Genomic DNA, 24,707 nt, shown 5'->3' on the forward strand with positions numbered 1-24,707 from the left:
CCTACCCCGGTCAACTGCCCGGCACCCTCCACAGTAACCCGCCAAAGCCCCCACCATTTCACCTTCACCCAAATCCAGATAGCTGATGTTCTGAAAGAGCTGCAAAATCTGGACCCACACAAATCAGCCGGGCTAGACAATCTGGACCCTCTCTTTCTAAAATTATCTGCCGAAATTGTTGCAACCCCTATTACTAGCCTGTTCAACCTCTCTTTCGTATCGTCTGAGATTCCAAAAGATTGGAAAGCTGCCGCGGTCATTCCCCCTCTTCAAAGGGGGTGACACTCTAGACCCAAACTGCTACAGACCTATATCTATCCTACCCTGTCTTTCTAAGGTCTTCGAAAGCCAAGTTAACAAACAGACTACCGACCATTTCGAATCCCACCGTACCTTCTCCGCTATGCAATCTGGTTTCAGAGCTGGTCATGGGTGCACCTCAGCCACGCTCAAGGTCCTAAACGACATCATAACCGCCATCGATAAGAGACATTACTGTGCAGCCGTATTCATCGACCTGGCCAAGGCTTTCGACTCTGTCAATCACCACATTCTTATTGGCAGACTCGACAGCCTTGGTTTCTCAAATGATTGCCTCGCCTGGTTTACCAACTACTTCTCTGATAAAGTTCAGTGTGTCAAATCGGAGGGCCTGTTGTCCGGACCTCTGACAGTCTCTATGGGGGTGCCACAGGGTTCAATTCTCGGGCCGACTCTCTTCTCTGTATACATCAATGATGTTGCTCTTGCTGCTGATGATTCTCTGATCCACCTCTACGCAGACGACACCATTCTGTTTACTTCTGGCCCGTCTTTGGACACTGTGCTAACTAACCTCCAGACGTGCTTCAATGCCATACAACTCTCCTTCCGTGGCCTCCAACTGCTCTTAAACGCAGGTAAAACTAAATGCATGCTATTCAATCGATCACTGCCCGCACCTGCTCGCCCGTCCAGCATCACTACCCTGGACGGCTCTGACTTAGAATACGTGGACAACTACAAATACCTGGGTGTCTGGTTAGACTGTAAACTCTCCTTCCAGACTCACATTAAGCATCTCCAATCCAAAATTAAATCTAGAATCGGCTTCCTATATCGCAACAAAGCCTCCTTCACTCATGCTGCCAAACACACCCTTGTAAAACTGACCATCCTACCGATCCTCGACTTCGGTGATGTCATCTATAAAATAGCCTCCAACACTCTACTCAACAAACTGGATGCAGTCTATCACAGTGCCATCCGTTTTGTCATCAAAGCCCCATACACTACCCACCATTGCGACCTGTACGCTCTCGTTGGTTGGCCCCCGCTTCATACTCGTCGCCAAACACACTGGCTACAGGTTATCTACAAGTCTCTGCTAGGTAAAGCCCCGCCTTATCTCAGCTCACTGGTCACCATAGCAGCACCCACTCGTAGCATGCGCTCCAGCAGGTATATCTCACTGGTCACCCCCAATGCCAATTCCTCCTTTGGCCGCCTTTCCTTCCAGTTCTCTGCTGCCAATGACTGGAACGAACTGCAAAAATCTCTGAAGCTGGAGACTCATATCTCTCTCACTAGCTTTAAGCACCAGCTGTCAAAGCAGCTCACAGATCACTGCACTTGTACATAGCCCATCTGTGAACAGCCCATCTATCTACCTACCTCATCCCCATACTGTATTTATTTATTTATCTTGCTCCTTTGCACCCCAGTATCTCTACTTGCACATTAATCTTCTGCACATCTACCATTCCAGTGTTTAATTGCTATATTGTAATTACTTCGCCACCATGGCCTATTTATTGCCTTAACTTACCTCATTTGCACTCACTGTATATATACTTTTTGTTTTCTTTTGTTCTACTATATTATTGACTGTATGTTTTGTTTATTCCATGTGTAACTCTGTGTTGTTGTATGTGTCGAATTGTTGCGCTTTATCTTGGCCAGGTCGCAGTTGCAAATGAGAACTTGTTCTCAACTAGCCTACCTGGTTAAATAAAGGTGAAATGAAAAATAAAAAATAAAATAAAATTCATGTCATGCTATGCAAGAGCTCATATTTAAGTATCTTTATTGATGCATCATTACAATGCCAGCGTAGTGTAATGATTATGGCTGTTCTCAAAAGTGTGCTTCTGCCATTTAGCGAATATGCCAAAAGGCCAATCCTTGTTTTGAATATTATGCTGATATCCTGTATAGCCGGTACAAGCCCCATTTCCCCCATCGTCCTCGATAGGTCCGTGACTTACCTTCTTTCTACAGAGGTCAATGGTGCATGAAGATCCCCACAGGGATGAATCCTTCGGGTTTATTTTACATATCAAATAGTGTAGTTGAAGGTCATATCCGGTGGTGTAAAGTACTTTATTTAACTAGACAAGTCAGTTAAGCACAAATTCTTATTTTCAATGATGGCCTAGGAACAGTTGGTTAACTGCCTTGTTCAGAGGCAGAAAAGCCGATTTTTACCTTGTCGGCTCAAGGATTCGATCTAGCAACCTTTTGGTTACTTGTCCAATGCTCTAAGCACTAGGCTACCTGCCACTACTTAAGTCGATTTTTTGGGTATCTGTACTTTACTTTACTATTTATATTTTTGACAACTTTTACTTTTAAATCACTACATTACCAAATAAAATATTGTAGTTTTTACTCCATACATTTTAAATAACAACAGAAATTACTTGTTACATTTTGAATGCTTAGCAGGACAGGAAAATAGTCAAATTCACTCACTTATCAAGAGAACACATGGTCATCAATAATGACTCTGGTCTGGTGGACTCAGTAAACACAAATGCATCTTTTGTAAGTAATGTCTGAGTGTTGGAATGTGCTTCTGGCTATCTGAAAAAAAGAAGAAAAAAAAGAATAATATAAGGAATATTAAATTATTTCTACTTTGACTTTTGATACTTAAGTACATTTTAGCAATTACATTCACTTTTGATTCATAAGTATATTTAAAATCAAATACTTTAGACTTTTACTTAAGTAGTATTTTACATGCTGACTTTCACATTTACTTGAGTAACATTCTATTAAGGTATCTATACTTTTACTCAAGTTTGACAATTGGATACTTTTTCCACCACTGGTCATATTATAACTCTTTTGTAACTCAACAGCTCTCCTCCACATCACAATTAAGTTGGTCATACTGTTCCACAACGCACACATGAAGGGAAGGGTGTATGTATGAATTATATATAGTCAAAGTAAAGACAAATCTATTTTACCATTCATAAAGCATTTATAGCTGAGCGCTTCATGGTAATTACCTGTGCAGTTTGCCACTCTCATCTATAACGCCAACATTAAATATTTATGTATGAATTGTATGCAGTCAATGTACTGTCATTTCTATTTCCCCATGCATAAAGCATTTTTACAGCTTTATAAACATTCCTGACTTATCAAAGATAATATAGACACAGTGCAGAATGTTAAATGAAATATTAACATTTTATTTCAAATTTCCAGATGTCACATTAGCTAGCTAGCACAGAAAACAATTGCTGAGGGCATAGCCAAAGAATCCTACTATTGACATTTTTCTGTTTGACTTTTCTTGAATAGATTTAAAAGGACACTTCAGGATTTTGGCAATGAAGCCATTTTTCTACTTCAGTCAGATGAACTTGTGGATACCATTTTTATGTCTCTGTGTGCAGTTTGAAGGATGTCGCTAACTAGCATTACCGCAATAGGCTTATTTGGTTGTCATTTTCTCTGGTTAAGCCTAACATTTCATAAAGGTATGCACAGTGTCGCAGTGCTGCCATTTTTAGACTGCTGGCTGGTGGCAATAATGTAATTACTTTTTCACAAATTAAAGTTAGACATTCAAACATGGCAGATTGTCAAATACATTTTATATTCAACAGAATACTAATCAGCTACCAATAGATGTTTTAGAATATACAGCTGTCCTGTATAGGCTACCTGAACCTGCATGATATGAGCCGTCCCTGCGCTCTCTCCCAACTCGGATAGAAAGTTGTTGTGTGTAAAACCAATCTATTAATGCCAGCTAATACAGTCAGTCCATCCTTAAAACACTAGCTTATTATGGATTGTTTCATCAAGCAGAGTACTCTCTATAGCTATATACCATCTTTAGCTGCAATTTAGGTGCTATTTCTGAACTTTTTTATAAAAATGACACATAAAATAGCCTTACAATGAGGAAAAAAGTAGTCTGCTTGAGGATAAATTCAGCCACTACTTATTTTTGAACTCAGCGGGTTTTGTCTGGCTAATAGCCTACACAAATGGGCTGCAATATTCAAGGTAAATTAAATTGGGCCTAAATCAAATGAAATCCAGCTTGAGAGACTCCCCTGGTCTCATGAAGTCCTTCTTTTTTTGTGTGAAATGTTTTCACCACCGCCTGTAGGTCCAGATTGCGGCCCACTGTTTTCTACACTGAGTATTGCCAACCCAGACAGTCTTTCCTGAGACATTGTGCTATACATGTCTATTGGACTGAGCACAATTTAGACTTGACTGATGCATTCCAAGATATACCAGAGATAAGGGACTGTTGATATTGTAACCAAACAACTCAAACTCACCAGTATGAACGAAAATCGCTAACCGCTTTTTTGGTTCAAGCCCTCAAGAATTGTTGTCTGCAAAATATGATCATCTGTATGATCACCAATTTATTGGCCTGATATGAGCTTTTGAAAACATCAGTACGCTCCACTCACAGCAATGGCGCCGTCGTAGTCTTGACCATGGCATTTGTTCGCCAATATCTCCCTTGTACTTCCAAACAGTTAATTTTTCTATATTTTAAGACCTGGGGCACTTTTTCAGTCACATTCCTGAAGCCCAAGTAACAAACACTTAACTTCATAGTACATATGGAATTTTTTTTACCTTTATTTAACTAGGCAAGTCAGTTAAGAACAAATTCTTATTTTCAATGACAGCCTAGGAACAGTGAGTTAACTGCCTTGTTCAGGGGCAGAACAACAGAGTTTTACCTTGTCAGCTTGCAACATTTCATTTACAAGTCCAACGCTCTAACCACTAGGCCACCTGCTGCCCGAAGGTTTATGAATGAATGACTTTTTGGAGGGTTACTGTCAAAATGAATTATTACATTAAAAAAATAGACCGATGACAGGCGCTTGCGCCCCCAGAGTTTGTGGTCCCCCTCCCTGCTTTGCGGGGGCTGCCGGGGTGTCCAGTACACCAGTGGACCTTTCATGTGTGCGTTACAGAACAGTATGACCAACTTAATTGTGATGTGGAGGAGGACTGTTAATAAGTTACGAGAGAGTTATGATATGACCCTCAACTACATGATTTGATCAATTTACCATGAGGATTAAACCCTGTGGGGATCTTCATGCACCATTGACCTCAGTGAGAATAAGAAGCAGAAGGTAAGTCACAGGCCTATACAGGCCAGTGGGGGAAATGGGGCTGGTACAGGCTATATATCAGCATAACATTGTTTGGCCTTTTGGCATATTCACTAACACTTGTATAGCAGATGCACACTTTTGAAAATAGCCATACTGATGACTCTACTATTTCATTGTAATTATGTATCTATTTAGATACAGTACTACATTTGAACTCTTGCATAGCATGACATGAATGTGCTAGAGATATGCTATGAATATATTTAATTAACCTTTAATAATGCGGTTGGGACCTGTTATAACACGTTCATGACATGCTTATATATGTTTAATAAATGTGTTAGGGATCTGTAGTCAAGGTAAATCGTTCCCAAATGGAGCATAGACATCGCCTGAGAGTTTCCCCAGATCAATCTTGAATGCTCCACAAAACTTCCATTATTTCTGCACGGATGCAGATAAAAGATTTCCACTCTACCAACGGACAAAGTTCATTTTAATACTGAACCTCATTTCCCAGTAGTTCAGAGCACACACACGCAAACACACACACACACACACACACACACACACACACACACACACACACACACACACACACACACACACACACACACACACACACACACACACATACTCTCTCTCCACCCAGCCTTACCCCATGTGGACTGGCATAGCCTCCTGTAGGTGGTGAAGGGAACCAGCAGCTCTCCCATGCAGAGTGACAGCTGACATTTAATCACAGAAACACCCACGATTTAACGCCTTTCATCTTTTAGGCAAAGCCATCCATTCTAATACGGTTTTGACTTTTACATGACGGATGCTAGATTGACACCTCACATGGTAAGGGTCCCTATACAAACGCACGTTTAGCATTTAAAACAGTATCACAACAACAAAAAATAAAGCCACTTTCTTTATCATTAATATTTTATTTAACATTTTGGTGCCATAATTGCTGGTTCTTGTTTAAATGTCAAGACACCGACATAACCTGCTAAATACCTGCATAACCACAAATGCTGCCAAGCAAGTTGGTGTTGCAATTTGCGTTCATATGTATGAGCTATGCATTGCAGTCGTTAGTCATTCTGATTGAAATCAAACGAGACAACCGCCATGTTGAATGTAGCTGTCAATATGTGATCACCTGATTGCCCACGGCAGGCATGAAGACAGGATATCAAGGACACCACAACTAACTGTCAGTCTTCTGCCAACGCTTTCCAATGGCATCACATTGGCCTTACCGTGGCATTTCTAGCATAAATAATCATCATTAATCATCATTCCTGCAGAAGTTACACAACAAGAAACAAATCTAAGAGTATACAGAATATACACTAAGTGTACAAAACTTTAGGAACGCCTTCGTAAAATTGAGTTGCACCCCCTTTTGCCCTCAGAACAGCCTCAATTCGTTGGGGCATGGACTCTACAAAGTGTTGAAAGTGTTCCACAGGGATGCTGGCCCATGTTGACGCCAATGCTACCCACAGCTGTGTAAAGTTGGCTGGATGTCCTTTGGGTGGTGGACCATTCTTGATACACAGGGGAAACCGTTCAGTGTGAAAAACCCAGCAGCGTTGCAGTTCTTGACACACTCAAACCGGTGCATCTGGCACCTACTACCATACCCCGTTCAAAGGCACTTTTTGTCTTGCCCATTCACCCTCTGAATGGCATACATACATGATCCATGTCTCAATTGTCTCAAGCCTTAAAAATCCTATCTCATCCCCTAGATCTACACTGATTGAAGTGGATTTCACAAGTGACATCAATAAGGGATCCTAGTTTTCACCTGGATGCATCTGGTCAGTCAATGTCATGGAAAGAGCAGGTGTTCCTAATGGTTTGTACACTCGGTGTACAGTATATGTGTAGTAGCCTTAGCATATAAGTTCTTAAATTGCGTAACGTCCTGATAGCACTCTGTGGTTGATGTTCATGGCACACCATAGACTATTTGTCGGTCAGTGTTTTGAGAGGGAAGAATAACATTGGGATGCTGAGAATAAAACTCTTCTTTTGCTTTTTTTCTGACTTCAAATGCCCCCCCCCCCAAGATGCCAATGACAGAGATGGAAAGAATGTTCTTTCTTCTGCAGCCTTCGTCATTAAATAATCAATTGAAGTGTGCGAGTGCATGTGTGCGTGTGTGCAGTAGGGTGTTGTGTTTAGGCATGTAATGTGGGTGAGAAAGGGAGGAATAGAGAGAGGACAAAAAAAAGACAGTAAATATTTCCCAGCACAGTCCTGACAATTCTCATCTGACACAACCTTGTCAGATGCTGTAGTTACAGAACATGACGCCAGCTGTCAATCAGTTCAGCTGTTGCACGTTTCACAGAAGGGCAAAGAAACTGGAAAATGTGACGAGGAACACATTAGCAAATTATTCCCATTGAGCACCTACAAGTCTCTGCACAGCACGGTAAGCAATTAGCACTGCCAATGCTGTTGCAAATACAGTGCAATACGGTGGTAGACAAATAAAACAGTAGCATATATATTTAATTGACAGACACAAATGCCAATTGTAAGTATAGCAAGTATATGCTTATATGCTTGGTCATGAACTACCGTGGGTCAATAGTGGCTGGAACTAACCCTGAACCACTCTGGAGAAATGGCTGGAAGCATGGCTGCTGTGCTGTGTTGTTAGTATCAATTTAGAACCAGCATCTGGCCTAGCTCTCAGAATATGTTACTTGCCCTGGGTTTATCAGAGCAAACCTTTATTTTTATAGTGCTCATGAATAAAATATGCCATCCCGAGGGTGTTGAGGAAAGAATTCTGCTTTATGGATCTCTCCTGAATTAAATCTCAATGTACATGGGGCCATGTCCAGACAAGGAAACAATAACATGCACTAAGCCCATTTCCTCTCTCTCACATCTGGGTACATTTTCCTGCTCTTAACTCAGGAGAAAGCCTATTTAAAACACGTTACTTTCAAATCAACAGGTCACACCCCTCTCATTGGTTGGTATTTCCCTTATGGGTATCGAGCGTTTCATTTGATTTCTATCGAGCCTAGAGTAGTTTCTTGTACACACTGAATACATGCACAGAGAAATACCATCATGAAATGATTATAGAAAATGATTAGATGTTATGTGCATTATATTTAAAATATATATATATATATATATATCTACAGATTTTTTGTTGTTGCATTCACAGAGACAGGGAGCTTTGTGATGAAGGTAAAAATAATGATCTTATCAATGAGGTATAGCCTGCAGGAATGAGTTGCCTTGAAAAGTACATTTCACTCAATAGGAGTGGGAGGCATTTCTTACCAATAGGAAGGCCTAATACTAAGTCCATTCAAGATCCCATTCTATGATTTTACTGTACCTCAATATGGGAGTGGTTTGTTGAGTGTTTTACTCCTCATTACAGAATGGATGCAGGCTGCTGTGTTCTTTGTGCAACAAGGCTCCTTCAATGAGCGATGCTTCATTTGTGTGTCCAGATCAATAAACAGAGGTGGAAGTGATGCTGTAGCTCAGAGATATAAATATTATCAGAGAGATAAATACTGTGTTTCTGAGAAAAACAGCAACAGCAGCATTACATGGAAATCAGATCAATGAATTCCCTCCATTACATTCTGATTGGAGAGAGAACAACTTTGAGTCAACAGAAACATCCATTTGAGCTGTCCTAATGTGAGGTAAGGGTTATTAAGTCCATCTATCAGGCTGCAAACCACAATGAACGTTATTGTGCACATTTGTATATGGAGTCAATTGTGGGATGAGACGTGTCTGTTTTAAAAGCTGGAAGCATAATTGAGCCTGGCTTTTACCATCCACAGCAAATTACCATTGGCACTCAGATCATTAAGACCCGAATTAGACTAACAAGCTTTCATAACATATCTATAACATCACGTGATGGAGGGGAGTGTTTCTTTCCAATAACTTTGTGACTAATGGCTGGAAGTGTAAAACAAGACTGTATTGTAAGCTTGATTAAGACCTCTAACACTTGCTTTTCATGTCACTGTTTGAATTTAACACACCAACCACATCCATTTGCTGTAGCATATTTTACATTGTGAGCAGCATGCACAAATCATTTGCCTTGTGTAGTAGCGTTATTTTTCTGGTAGGCTGTAATGATTCTGTCAAATAACTTCATGAAGCTACAGACGGTGAAGATCCCCGTCACTTCAGTCAGTCCACTATGTGTCACGACTTCCGCCGAAGTTGGTGCCTCTCCTTGTTCGGGCGGCGTTCGGCGGTCATCGTCACCGGCTTTCTAGCTGCCACCGATCCATGTTTCTTTGTCCATTTGTTATGTCTTGATTGTTCACACCTGGTTCCCATTTCGTTATGATTATTTCCCTATTTAAACTGGTTATCATGATATTTTGTGCGTTATTATTTTACTGTTGGTCGTGTTAGTTGTGTTTGTCATATTTGTTTTATCCCTGTGTAACAGTGTACATTTACATTTACATTTTAGTCATTTAGCAGACGCTCTTATCCAGAGCGACTTACATTTCAGTGTAGGTTCCGTCCCTCTCTTCGCCCCTCTCTTCGCCCCAACCTGGGCTCGAACCAGGGACCCTTGCACACATCAACAACTGACACCCACGAAGCATCGTTACCCATCGCGCCACAAAAGCCGCGGGCCTTGCAACGCAAGGGGAAACCCTACTTCAAGTCTCAGAGCGAGTGACGTCACCGATTGAAATGCTATTAGCGCGCACCACCGCTAACTAACTAGCCATTTCACATCGGTTACACCTGCGTGGATTTTGACTGATGAGCTTTTCTAAGAGTAAATACATATATTTTACTCAGTTCAGTGTCCTGCGATTGACTCTATTTCTCATCTCCACTACACTGACACTGACACTATGTAAGGAGAAATGGGCTTTACTGTATATAAAACTGCACCTGGAACTGGTATGCTTAGGGTTGCGAAGGGAGGGTATATTACTGGTAACATTCTAAGTTCACCAGTATACTACCAGAATTTTGGTAACTTTCAAGGTTTTGGGAAATGTATCACAAAACAACTAGTGACCTTTTTGGGTACATCAGATGACCACAGGTGTCTGTAATTATCTCTGGCATTCCGTGTGGCCTTATCACTTGTAAAATATATAACATAATTAAAGAAGATAAACCATCAACTTAGTGAATACCACTGGTGTTTTTAGTTGCAATTAATAAAAAATGATGCCATTGTTGATTAGATGCTTTTTAAAAATAAAATTAGGCTATTTTCTCTTGAACGATATCGTCTCTCCACTAGAAACTCATGGACAATATGGACACGTATAAAAAAAGGAACAGTCTATACTTTTGTTCAAGTATAAATGATCAAAGTTACAATAGATTGTCACATGTTAATTACCAAAATTACTGAATGTTCTGGTAACTTTGTTAAATTACCGGTAGCTTTACATCCCGAGGTATGCTGCTGTCTATACCGTTCATCTTTTACAAACCCACATTTTACACACTGAATGCTCCTTTAATGGACTAAGGTGACATGAGAGGAAGATAAAATAATTTAACATTAAATAGATATAGCCAAACTCGTGATGAGTGACCTTTCCTATGACCTGAGGACTTGCACAACAACAACCTTTCGTTCCATGTTCCACAGGCTTTTTCATTTAGCCGGATAATGCCCTCCACCTCTCCTTCTCGCCCAGGCTCCTTGGCTGACAATGTGACACATCCCAAACATCCTCCACCACAACCTTCCTCTCCACCCCATCCCTTCACCTGACACAAGTTCCATGCCTGGCCAGGGGATCAATCCATGCAGGAATATGTGGCACGAAGCATCCCTCTTTCAAACAGGACCTAGGGTTTGTTTACTCCCCTGCACATTTTCAGATGGCAATTTGTGTATTTGATAAGCTATAGATAAAGGTGACCTCCAATACACTTGCTTGTAAAGTTGTTTCCTAAGTCATAATCACATGCTTGGCTCCCCTCCCCATCCACATGGCTCAAATATGATCAAGTTCCTGTTTGTTGAAAGTCACACTCACATACACAAGAAAAGTGATCTAAATACAGTACCAGTCAAAGGTTTAGACACACTCTACTCATTAAAGTGTTTTTCTTTATTTTTACTATTTTCTACATTGTAGAATAATAGTGAAGACATCAAAACTATGAAATAACACATGTGTAATCATGTAGTAACCAAAAAAGTGTTAAACAAATATTTCAGATTCTTCAAAGTAGCCACCCTTTGGCTTGATGACAGCTTTGCACACTCGTGGCATTCTCTCAACCAGCTTCACCTGTAATGCTTGTCCAACAGTCTTGAAGGAATTCCCACATATGCTGAGCACTTGTTGACTGCTTTTCCTTCACTCTGCGGTCCAACTCATCCCAAACTATCTCAATTGTGTTGAGGTCAGGTGATTGTGGAGGCCAGGTCATCTGATGCAGCACTCCATCACTCTCCTTCTTGGTCAAATAGCCCTTACACAGCCTAGAGGTGTGTTGGGTCATTGTCCTGTTGAAAAACAAATGATAGTCCCACTAAGCGCAAACCAGATGGGATGGTGTATTGCTGCAGAATGATGTGGTAGCCATGCTGGTTAAGTGTGCCTTGAATTCTAAATAAATCACAGACAGTGTCACCAGCAAATAAACCCCCACACCATCACACCACTTCCTCCATGCGTCACGGTGGGAACCACACATGCGGAGATCATCCGTTCACCTACTCTGTGTCTCACAAAGATACGGCTGTTGGAACCAAAAATCTCAAATTTGGACTCATCAGATTGGACTCATCGGTATACTGTCCATTGCTCGTGTTTCTTAGCCCAAGCAAGTCTCTTCTTATTATTGGTGTCCTTTAGTAGTGGTTTCTTTGCAGCAATTCAACCATGAAGGCCTGATTCACGCAGTCTCCTCTGAACAGTTGATGTTGAGACGTGTCAGTTACTTGAAATCTGTGAAGCATTTATTTGGGCTATAATTTCTAAGGCTGGTAACTCTAATGAACTTATCCTTTGCAGCAGAGGTAACTCTGGATCTTCCTTTCCTGTGACGGTCCTCATGAGAGCCAGTTTTTGCGACTGCACTTGAAGAAACTGCACAAAGTTCTTGACATTTTCCATTTTGACTGACCTTCATGGCTTGAAGTAATGATGTAATGATGACCTAATTTCTCTTGGCTTATTTGAGCTGTTGCCGTAATATGGACTTGGTCTTTTACCAAATATTGCTATCTTCTGTATACCACCCTTACCTTGTTACAACACAACTGATTGGCCCTAAACACATTAAGAAGGATAGAAATTCCACAAATTAACTTTTAACAAGCCACACCTGCTAATTTAAATGCATTCCAGGTGACTAGCTGTTTGAAGCTGGTTGGGAGAATGCCAATCGCGTGCAAGCTGTCATCAAGAATCTCAAATATATTTTGATTTGTTTAACACTTTTTGGGTTACTACATGATTCCATATGAGTTATTTCATAGTTTTAATGTTATTCTACAATGTAGAAAATAGTAAAAATAAAGAAAAACCCTGGAATGAATAGGTATGTCCAAACTTTTGACTGGTGCTGTATATCAAGTATGTATCACGCTGGTGTTCTTTTCCTCCCAAACACAGATCCCTCATTATCACCTACGACTGTCACACAAACCGAATGTCACCTTCTGCTGTTCAAAATGAGGTCTTTCCCTTGTGTGACATAATGATGATGATCACACTGCCTGTCAAAAAAGTATTTCTAAAAACACAAGGAAATAATGAAGGTTATTTTTGATGCTACAGGTGGGCCTTTCTCTTTTCACTTTCTTTTCACAGGTAACTGCCAAAAAAAAGGAAACACCATCATAAAGTGTCTTTATAGGGCGTTGGGGCACCACAAGCAACCAGAACAGATTCAATGCACCTTGGCATAGATTCTAGAAGTGTCTGGATCTATATTGTAGGGATGCAACTTCATTATTCAACTTGAAATTGCATCATTTGTTGTTTTGTTGATTGCGGTGGAAAACGCTGCTCCAGAATCTCTCATAAGTGTTCAATTGGGTTGAGATCTGGAGACTGATGCACACACACACACACTTTAAACCCCATATGCTCCTTTGAGACCTCTCTTTCAAAGTCACTGAAATCACTACTTCTAGCCATGGTAGCCAAAATAATGAGCAACTGGGCATTTTTATACATGACCATAAGCATGATGGGATGTTAATTGCTGAATTAACTCAGGAACCACACCTGTGTGGAAGCACCTGTGTTAAATATACTTTGTATCCCTCATTTACTCAATTATTTCCTTTATTTTGGCAGTTACCTGTTTATTCCTTTGCTTAATTAACTCAGGAACCACAGCTGTGTGGAAGTACCTGTGTTCAATATACTTTGTATCCCCTATTAACTCAAGTGTTTCCTTTATTTTTGCAGTTACCTATATATTCCTTTGATTTCCTCAGTGGACATGAAGACCTGAACTGTGTGTGTGGGGTTGACGTGTAAACTAGATATGTAATTGGTCATCACCTGCGGTGTCTCAGACGTGGAGGTGACATGAGTCCTTGTGGTGTTATACAGACCAAAGGTCAGCTAATTCTGAGTGCATCACAGCTCCCTGAAGTCACATTCATCAGACACTGTTCTATGTCTGCACTAGTCCCATCAGTTGGATGTCACTCATTATAACCTAGGCTACACTGAACAGCCTGCATGCCCTTCATGTTAGATGTCACACATATTGTATGTATGATGCACTGTGAAAGGTAGCTGTCAAGGTAGATATCATAGAGAAAATATGTTTAATGCTTTGAATGTTATTACTTCTGTTCTATTCACATGAAGACCAAATAAACAACTCCGATTCTTTCTAAGAAACATGTTTCACGTATTACAATGGCTTATCGAAAAGTCCAATTACTTGCTATTCCAATTATGCGTCATATATAGTAAAACGTGCATACAGTATAATTATTGCAAGCCAAGACTGCGCTATAACATATGCCTCACAATAAGTCCTCGATATAGTTCATCACAGTTAGTATGAGAGCAAGTTCTCAAGCTGCCGCTTCATTGAGTTGATGCTGAGAGTCATTATATTTAGTCCTGGTACTCTTAAATATGCCTGGGCCCATTAGGTTGTGTGAAGAGGGTGGTGTACCTGACCATCTGGCAGTACCCCCTCTCTCCCATCCCTCCATCAACTCACCCAGTGCTATAGTACATACCTCCAGATTGCAATGCACTCCAACACGTGAGCTACCTGGCACAGGCCTCAGTATGACTTGGCTAACAGATGGCTCTGCAGCAGGTAATAATGACCCAAGACAAACTCTTCAATTGATTATGCGTTCGCGAGGGCATACATACAAAGTATCAGACACGTGCAAAGATAGGCGTAAGCCTGTGCCCGGCACATGCCCCTTTGCCCAACCCACTCGCCAAGTGCCCTTTAAAGTGGTGATATAATACTTTTTTGTATAAAGTTTTGCCGTTGTTGTTCTGAACCCATTGCCTGCAAGTCGTCGTCAAGTACGCCATCCCCTACCCTTCCCTGTCAATTGGTGGCACCTGTTGGTCTACCCTGTACAGAGCTCTCGTGCACCAGGTTGAGCCTTTTTACCAGTCTACCCTGCACTCCTGGTATCCAAACATGCATGGCTTGAGATGCGGTCACCAGTCAAATGTGTAGCTAGCTACCTAGTTTAAATGTCAACAGTGCTGCCACAGCAGCATAACATTTGATTAACACTTGATAACACTTGATTTACATCATCATCAATATTCGCTCTGGTTGGCTGATATACGCAGCAGACCAAAGCAGAAAGACAGAGCGGAGCGGCTGCATCAACGACCCTAGCTCCGACCAAACTCCATCCCTTCCTCAGTCGGCAGCAGCATCACAGCTAACCACCATATACTAAAATATCCACAGAAGCCGCTAGCCAGCCAGCCATATATCTTCAGCTAGAAGATTATGAATATTATATTATGAAGTTATTATTTAAGAGCATTGAAGATAAATTATAATAAATTAAAGCAAATCAAGCAAGATAACTAGCAGATTCACATCAATCATCAACATCAATGGTCAGATGATAGTCCACCCTCTTTTCCTGATGTCAGTCATGTCTTTAGGAGGCTCTGTAACTAGCTTGTTTACAATTTGTGATGAGTGAGTGTGTAGTTGCAGAAATAAATAGGCCTATGATCATACATTTCAATTTAAATGTTTCACTACAGGAGCAGTTGGGATCTTATACATTTGAGATGTGAATTATGAAAATTGTTTTGTTTCCCATCAGGGTGTGGTGCACTTTTTTTCAGTTTGAGCATCTGCTCCCTGAAATCTCTGTTTTATTTTTTGTTTATTTAACCTTTATTTAACTAGGCAAGTCAGTTAAAGAAAAATGTATATTTACAATGACAGTCTACCCCGGCAAAACCCTAACCCGGACGACGCTGGGTCAATTGTGCACCGCCCTATGGGACTCCCAATCACGGCAGGTTGTGATACAGCCTTGAATCAAACCAAGGTCTGTGCACGGCCTTGCAAAGTATCCCTGCTACAGTGGGGGAGTTAGAGCAAAGTCAAAATCACTGAAACCCGAGGCAATGGCCAATTCAGAAATTAAAGCACACACATATGCACACACATACGCATGCACGCACACACACACACACACAAACACACATAACACACTATGACTAATATGTGAGATACTCTGCATTCAGAGTGAAAGAGAAAGGGTTATTCCACCGTAGCGTATAATTAGAGATATTCACACACTGTCTTTAATTTACATTCCAAAAAAGGCTCAAATTGCATCTGATGGCAGATTATGTTTATTGGGCCAGTGGTATCCAGGCAGGCTGCTCTACCTGAGGGGCAATTACCTCTGGCCTCATATTCCACATAATGCATATTGCAACCCTACGGCTATCTGGAGCAGCCATTTTCATGCATCCACACTGAGATTGCTAACTTCTGCCACAGAGTGAGCTGGGTAGTCAGTCAACAATTGATCATGGCCCTGCTACAGTACAGCTGACTTGGTGGATGAATTCCCTTTGGTTTGCTCTTAGGGAGCATCCATAATTGTCTGAATAAGCATTACAACTGTACATCAGCCAGCAGCAAGACATAAAGTACCAGTGGATGATCCTATGGGGACGTGCACCTGTCGTCTCTTTCCTCTTCCTCACTGTCCTGGTCTTCCGCTGACACCTTTCCAGGGCGTCGTGAAAGCCTGTGTGATACCCAAGGTAGCCATATTTTACCCCTTAAAAGGGGTCTTTAATCTTTGGTGTGAGTCCCTGGGCTTGCTGGGCCATAATTCAAGACCCCCGTGTCAGCAGCAAGAGTTGACAGCTCCCCTTGGAGTAAGAGGTCTGGATCATTTAGAAAAATCTATATTCTCTAGCCATTAGTTTTGTTGGAGGAACGAGGTGCTTCCCGTGGGGGGGTATAAGAGAGAGCCCTCTCAGCAAATAATCCCCTCTACAGTGCCATGCAAGCTCACTGGAAACTGTCACTTGTGTATTTTAGAGCGGGAATGTGAAAACATTGGGAAGAGCAGTAAGGTGAGCTTTTTTCTGCTCCTTTGTATTCCTTTAGGAACACTACTCAGGAAGTTGGTATTTGTCAGCTGATTGTGAGGTGGAAAGTCAAAATCCTCTTCATACAGAGAGAGAAAGAAATAATCTCAGAATCATGTCTATGGAAGAGATGGAAATAATCTGAGGACCTTAATTATAAAGCTCTATGGCAGAAGGGTCACAAAGGGTGAAGGTCTGCCTGAACCTGAAGGCCTGCCTTGCCTATTCTTCCACCAAATCAACTTCCTGCCACCTCGCTGAAGCAGTCACATTAACACTACACATAGAGAAAATAACACTCTCTAACCGCACCATTATTTCTTCTATTAATTAATAGTGACACAAAGTGAATCAATATTTTTCTGTGAATTCCCTGAGGGGCCAGATGATATGGTGGGGAAGCAGCAACAATGGTGGAGATAAATAGAGAAGCTGTGGCAGCATTGACCAAACCTTTATTTAGAGGTTCATAATGAAATGATCACCTCTCAATGTGTGATAGATTTTAGCTGCCCCTCGTGATTAATCATCCTCTTTGTAACCAAAGATAAAAAATGATGATTGGAGAAAAGTTCACTTCCGCTTCAACCGATAGTGATAATAAAGCATTAGCATAGTTAAAAACGGTGTAAATCCATTTAAATTGATTAACACATTATGAAAAGTTTGAAATGAGCAAACGGTGGTGTTTCATTTCATGTAGCAACATGGTTGTTTTGTAATTAGTGTCTAGACATTAATTAATCAGGGAATGATAAACAATGAGCCACTGAGCCAACGGCTCTTAGTGCAATGCATTGTCACAAACAACTGAATTATGAAAACCTGTCAGACCTACCTCTGACCTTTTGCTACTGTGTTCCTTCTTTACAGTAACTGGAATCCTATGTATAGCTTTATAGGCAGGTAATACCCTACAGGTAGTTCACATTTTTACCTACTATTTTACTCTACATACATTTCCTACAGTTACATATCCTCCAGGTAACTGCCAAAATAAAGGAAACTTTGAGTAAATGAGGGATACAAAGTATATTGAAAGCAGGTGCTTCCACACAGGTGTGGTTCCTGACTTAATTAACCTGACTTTGAAAGAGGGGTCTCAAAGGAGCATGTGTGTGTGTGTGTGTGTGTGTGTGTGTGTGTGTGTGTGTGTGTGTGTGTGTGTGTGTGTGTGTCAGTCACCAGTTCTAAACCCAATTGAATACTTATGGCAGATTCTGGAGCAGCATTTTCCACCACCGTCAACACAACACAAAATTATGGAATTTCTTGTGGAAGAATATAGTCGCATCCTTCCAATAGAGTTCCAGATACTTGTATAATCTATGCCAAGGCGCATTGAAGCTGTTCTGGCGGCTTGTGGTGGTCTAACGCCATGTTTTAAGACACTTTATGTTGGTGTTTCCTTTAATTTAGCAGTTACCTGTATATCCCAAGAGTGTTTTTGGTATTTTATTAGGATCCCCATTAGCTGTTGTGACAGCAGCAGCTACACTTCCTGTTTCTGTTCTATAACAATAGCAAAATACTGTCACTTAACAGTATTCGCTTTGAATTCACCCTCATAGCCCCGTACCCAACAGATTATTCACAGTAATTTGTCAATACAATTGAAAGGTGGAAGAATAAACAACCTAATGTGTTAGACTGTTACTAACTTCTAAGTACCAAAAGCCTGTAAAACAGCAATGAAACAGACCTTCTGCAATGATTGGGATTAATATGGGCATATAAATGTTGCTTAATCACATTAGGTAATCAAAACAACTGGAATGTTGACTTAAATTGTATGTTGTTAAGTGCTATTTTTCCCACAATGCATCACCCCGATTACTCAAAGCCAGTGTGTGTGTGTGTGTGTGTGTGTGTGTGGACGTGTTTAACTATTCTTGTGGGGACCAGAAGTCCCCACAAGAATAGCAAACAAACAACAATTTGACCAACTGGGGACATTTTGTTAGTCCCCACGAGGTCAAATGCTATTTCTTGGGGGTTTAGGGTTAAGGTTGGAATTAGTGTTAGGGTTAGAATTATGTTAAGGGTTAGGGTTAGGAGCTAGCGTTAGTTGTAGGGTTAGGAGCTAGGGTTAGAGTTAAGGTTAGGTTTTTGGGTTAAGGCTATGGTTAAGGTTAGGGTTAGGGTAAGAGTACGGGTACCACATTTAGGTAAGACCCAGATGCAGACAGTGTAGAAGTAACAAGAGTTTATTACACCCACAATGTGCAGGTAAACAACAGATCAAGGCAGGCAGGGGTCAATCATCCAAAAAGGGTGTAACGGGTCCAGAACGGCAGGCAGTCTCAGGGCTAGGGCAGGTGTGTGTGTGTGTGTGTGTGTGTGTGTGTGTGTGTGTGTGTGTGTGTGTGTGTGTGTGTGTGTGTGTGTGTGTGTGTGTGTGTGTGTGTGTGTGTGTGTGTGTGTGTGTGTGTGTGTGTGTGTGTGTGTGTGTGTGCGTGTGTGTTTGCGTTTGTGTGTTTGTTTCTCTATTTCTCCAATCCTATTTGTTATCTCAGACTGAAACCCTGGCATTGTTATTACACTGCTACTGTAAAGTATAACCCTGAGGGGGCCCTGCTGGCAATGAACAAGAGGATCAAACAGGTCATGACCCGACCATTGAGACTATTAATACAGTTTAATACAGTTCACATGGAGAGTGGACTATTTCTACTGGAAAGGGAGCAAGGGAACTGGCTACTGTTTTCCCATTGAGCGGTATAATTGCTTGCTGACATAGTCTCGTCAGGATGCCGCCTCACCTGCCTTCTCTTTTGAGTCCCGGGGATTAGGGCCTGGTCTGGAGGAAGCAGAACGTCCAGAGCTGCTGACTCGTTGAAGTAGAAATATTCATCCAAATCGGGGTTAGTGATTGCTGTTCTGATTTCCAAAAGCTGTTTTTCGGTCATAGGAAATGATGGCGGAAACGTATACAAAAAAAGTTTAAAGTGTAAACAAACACAAAATAGCAGACTTGGTCAGGAGCTTGTAAGACCACTGCTATCCAAGCCCCATCTTGTTAGTAATGATTCATCGTGTTACTAACGGTAGTGAGTACGGCCCAGTACATCACTGGGGCCAAGCTCCCTGCCACACAGGACCTCTATGAGTCAGAGGAAGGCCCAAGAGGAAGGACCAATAGGAAGGCGGTGTCAGAGGAAGGTCCCAAAAATTGTCAACGACTCCAGCCACCCAAGCCATAGACTGTTATCTCTGCTACCGCACAGCAAATGGTACCAGCACACCAAGTCTAGAACGAACAGGACCCTGAACAGCTTCTACCCCCAAGCCATAAGACTGCAAAACAAGACTGCTAAATAGCTAATCAAATGGCTACCCCGACTACCTGTATTGACCCTTTTTTGCACTAACTCTCATGCAAACACACTGGACTCTACCCACACACTCACACATTCTTACACTGACACCCCAACACACATATACACACACACACTACATACACCCACACACATATGCATAATGACGACACACACACACGCAGACTGACACTCTTTCACACTCACCATATACGCTGCTGCTACTGTCTTATCTATCCTGTTGCCTAGTCATTTCACCCCAACCTACAGTATATAGCTACCTCAATTACCTCATACCTCTGCACATTGACTCTGTACTGGTGCTCCTGTATATAGCCATGTTATTTTTACTTATTATTGTTATTAGTTTGTTTACTGTGTATTTTTTCCTCGTGTCACTATTTATATTTTTTATGTTTATCTTTAACTCTGCAAAGTTGGAAAAGGACCCGTAAGTAAGCATTTCACTGTTAGTCTACACCTGTTGTTTACAAAGCATGTGACAAATAAAATGTGATATTGATTTGATTTGAGTTAGAGTGTTGTTGACATACCAATATATTATATTAGTCACAGATATAAATAGTCATTTTTCTGTAGCCATTACAGGTGAAAAGAAGAAGAGGTCTTCGTATCAACACTACAGTGGTGTTATGTATACCAATATCAGCATATAATCTAACCTATCATACCATGGTATTGTTGAATACTCGTTTCTGATTGGCTTGAATGCCATTCTAGAGTGTGCATTATGTAAGCGATAATGCCCGAGAAGCCGGTGTTTGGAGGATATATTGGCACGGGTGTTGTTAGGCCCGAGACCAACTAAACATATGACAGCAGCACAACACCCCGCAACCCCCTGCTGACTTGCTTCTGAAGCTAAGCAGGGTTGGTCCTAGTGTTGAAGGGTCAGTAGGAGGTACCCCCTTTCCTCTGGTAAAAAAATATATATATCCCAATGTCCCAGGGCATTGATTGGGGACATTGCCCTGTGTAGGGTGCTGTCTTTTGGATGGGATGTTAAACAGGTGTCCCAACTCTCTGGTAAGTAAAGATCCCATGGCAATGGGATCCCCATAAATTCCCAATCTGGCCCTCATACACTCACCTAATCATCCCCAGCTTACAATTGGCTCATTCATCCCCCCTCCTCTCCCCTGTAACTATTCCCCTGGTTGTTGCTGTAAATTAGAATTTGTTCTCATTCAACTTACCTGGTTAAACAAAATACACATTTTCATGAAAAAATGTATTTTGATGAATTTATTCATACTATTTCATCCTTTCACAAGATATAGTCCCGACACAAATCTAGGGTTTCTACCCAAGCCGGCTGGTCGCTCATTTTATCGGTTCAGTTGCCAGAGACGCAACCCAGTCGTTCAGTCTATTTGTTCTGTATCTATGGACGTGACCCAGTCGTTCATTCTGAATGTTCCATTGCCATATTGGCTGGTAACATTTTTAACCCTTGCTTGATAGCTAGCTACCTCCGACTAATTTACAGTAAAGTCAAAAAGTGCAGCCAGAATAACAGCAAAGTAGCTGCCTTTGCATTTGTTTAAGCTGTTTTCTAGTGACATTTATTTGGATACATCCATAACAATTAGATAATGATGCGCGATTTCGCCTGAGCTCACTTGTCAGGACACTGTTGTTCAGAGGAGCTAGCCAACAACACAGCTAAGACAATCACACAAACTAGCTGCACCTTGTTTCGTTTTATCTTTTTTCAATTGACATTTCTTTGTATATATCCATAAAAATTATGCCAACTGATTCATGATTTCAACTGACTGAGAAACTCTGTCTGTCCTTCTCATCCCGACTCCCGACACATTTATTACTATGTGACAGCCGGAGATCGAATTTGACTATTGAAACAATGTTGCAAATGTCGGAAAGACAGACAGTAAGGTTTATACAAATCTCCGCTTTTGAAAACGAAATGTTAGTCTAAAGGAAATGTGAGATAATGTCTAGATGCTTTTTATAGATAGCTTGGCTGGGCTGATGAGACAGTGGATTGCACAGTCAGATGGAACAGAGTAAATAGGCATTTTAACGCCATAGATTTAGCTGGTGGTAACTTGTGGAATAGACACCAGCTGGAATGCGGTTTTAACCAATCAGCATTCAGGATTAGAACAACCTGTTGTATAATTCCCTATAACGCACGGTATAATTGCACGGTATAATTAAATTGCTATGAAGTTCATTCTTACATATTCTATTTTTTAAATGCTTTGAAAGTAAAAGCTGAATTGAAAACTTTACTGTAATTGTTGAATTAGATTTTCATAATAGCAAGCTAGGATGATGGTTTGGTTGGCTAAGCCAGCAAGTCTGTTTGTTTGGTTACCAAGGAAACTACTGTAGTTATCTAGCTAGCTAGTAAACTTGCTAGCTACTTCAGTGGATGCTGTCACATTTCTACTGGCAAATTAATACATTTCTAGCGGCAAATATGTTAAATTATAGCCATTGTATAAAAGCGACAATCAACTAGGTGTCACACCCTGATCTGTTTCACCTGTCTTTGTGCTTGTCTCCACCCCCCTCCAGGTGTCGCCCATCTTCCCCATTATCCCCTGTATATTTATACCTGTGTTCTCTGTTTGTCTGTTGCCAGTTCATTTTGTTCGTAGAACCTACCAGCGTTTGTTTTCGCTGCTCCTGCCTGTTTGTTGCTCCTGTTTTCTAGTCCTTCCCGGTTTTGACCTCTGCCTGCCCTAACCCTGACCCTGGATGATTGACCCCTGCCTGCCTTGACCTTTCGTTTGCCTGCCCCTGTGGCTGTAATAAACTCTTGTTACTTCTACACTGTCAACATCTGGGTCTACCTAAAACGTGATACTCAGGGATTGATGCGTTCTCTGGAAAATAATGCAACTTTGTGGGAGGTTAGTACCACTCGCTAACGTGTCGTGCAAATAATCATAAATGAATAGTGCATAATGATGATTGAGAAAGTTACAGAGGCACGAAGATCATACCCCCAAAACATGCTTACCTCTCACCATTACCAATAACAGGGGAGATTAGCATTTTTGGGGTGCTATGATATTTTTGCAAATGTATCTCTCATTAATGATTAACCATAATCATGGCAGGATCCACATTAATGTAGAAGTGTTCAGAAACATATTCTATTTTTATTTACAATAAAAGTAAAAAATACTGGATTATAGATGCAAATAAATAAAATAATTGCTTCAATGTCCAAATAAATAGGTTGGGGAGTGTACATACAAGAAGGGTACAGCATTTCCGCTAACCATTAAGCTAGTGTCTGATACCTCTAAGAAATCAACAATCTATTCCAAATAAAGACTAATAGCATGTTAAAATCCCGAAAATCCAACAAACCCCAATTGCAATATAAACAAAAATGGACACACATTTTACATTTGCAGCAGGCCGGTATACTTCTGCCACAAGCTTCTTATCTTGTTAAGTGCTACCAAAGTTTATTTCCCGAAACTCACTTTATTCATTGGGGGGGCAAATGTTGCATGTACAGTACAGTTACACCAGACGGGGCTTCCTAAAAATACACTTTTGGAAGCAATCTACATCTTACAAAGGGGCCAAGTCGAGCAGAAGGACAAATAAATTGGTTTTCTATCGAAGGGCTGCATATTCTCTGTAGCTTAAATCAGGTCAGTGAGGCCTACCTTTCCACAGTCAAACAGCAGTGGCAAGTCAGAGTTTGGGGATGCACGGCATGGTAAAGCTTGTGAAGAGAAGAGCATATAGTGGGAACATACAACTATGTTAAATTCTGAGAGCAGATTCCAATCTGGGATATGGGAATGAAAAAGCAGGAAGTGATAACAACAGCTTGCAATTGAAGTTTCATGCTTATATGCTTGCAGCTGGGACTGCTTTACAGTGTTATAGCACCTATCCTATACAGCATGAAAACATTTTTTTTTAAGATTCTTAAAGGGACAAATCCAAAGAGAATATAATTATGGTATTTGGTTCAGATTTTTCCATACGTTTTTTCTTCTTCACCCTTTTCACCTTCTGACTGTTAGGCAATGACACAGTTCATAAAATAGTTAGTTAGGGCTAGCAATGACAGTAAACTGGAAGTGCCAGCATTTTTATACCCTGGATATCTGCCTCTCTTGTGGTTGTGTCCTGCAAAAATGCCATGTATTCTGACAGAGATTGACTGCTCAGACAATCATATTGCCATTACCAAAATAAACAATTAGGGTACTTTGAATCATGACATGAATACAGTGGACAAGCAAATGGCCATTGAGCTTGTCACTGCGAGACATAAATGAAATGTAGTTTATGAAAGTTCAATTAGTAAGGCTGGTCTGAATGTATCATCTCTTTTCATGCATCTAGTAAACTCATAATTCACATTGCTTCCTATCCCACTCATCAGCATAGCA

At 41.0% G+C, this 24,707-nt stretch overlaps 1 long non-coding RNA gene across 1 annotated transcript; it reads left to right on the top strand.

Moving 5' to 3' along the window:
• The first annotated feature begins 5,169 nt into the window (after positions 1–5,169).
• Positions 5,170–14,182, top strand: LOC123729878 (uncharacterized). Its single transcript, XR_006761575.1, has 4 exons — positions 5,170–5,396; positions 11,020–11,227; positions 13,004–13,168; positions 13,808–14,182. It is a non-coding gene; the product is annotated as an uncharacterized lncRNA (long non-coding RNA).
• The last annotated feature ends 10,525 nt before the right edge of the window (positions 14,183–24,707 follow it).

This window comes from Salmo salar, chromosome ssa23, assembly GCF_905237065.1.
Source record: "Salmo salar chromosome ssa23, Ssal_v3.1, whole genome shotgun sequence".
NCBI classification, from domain to species: Eukaryota; Metazoa; Chordata; class Actinopteri; order Salmoniformes; family Salmonidae; genus Salmo; species Salmo salar.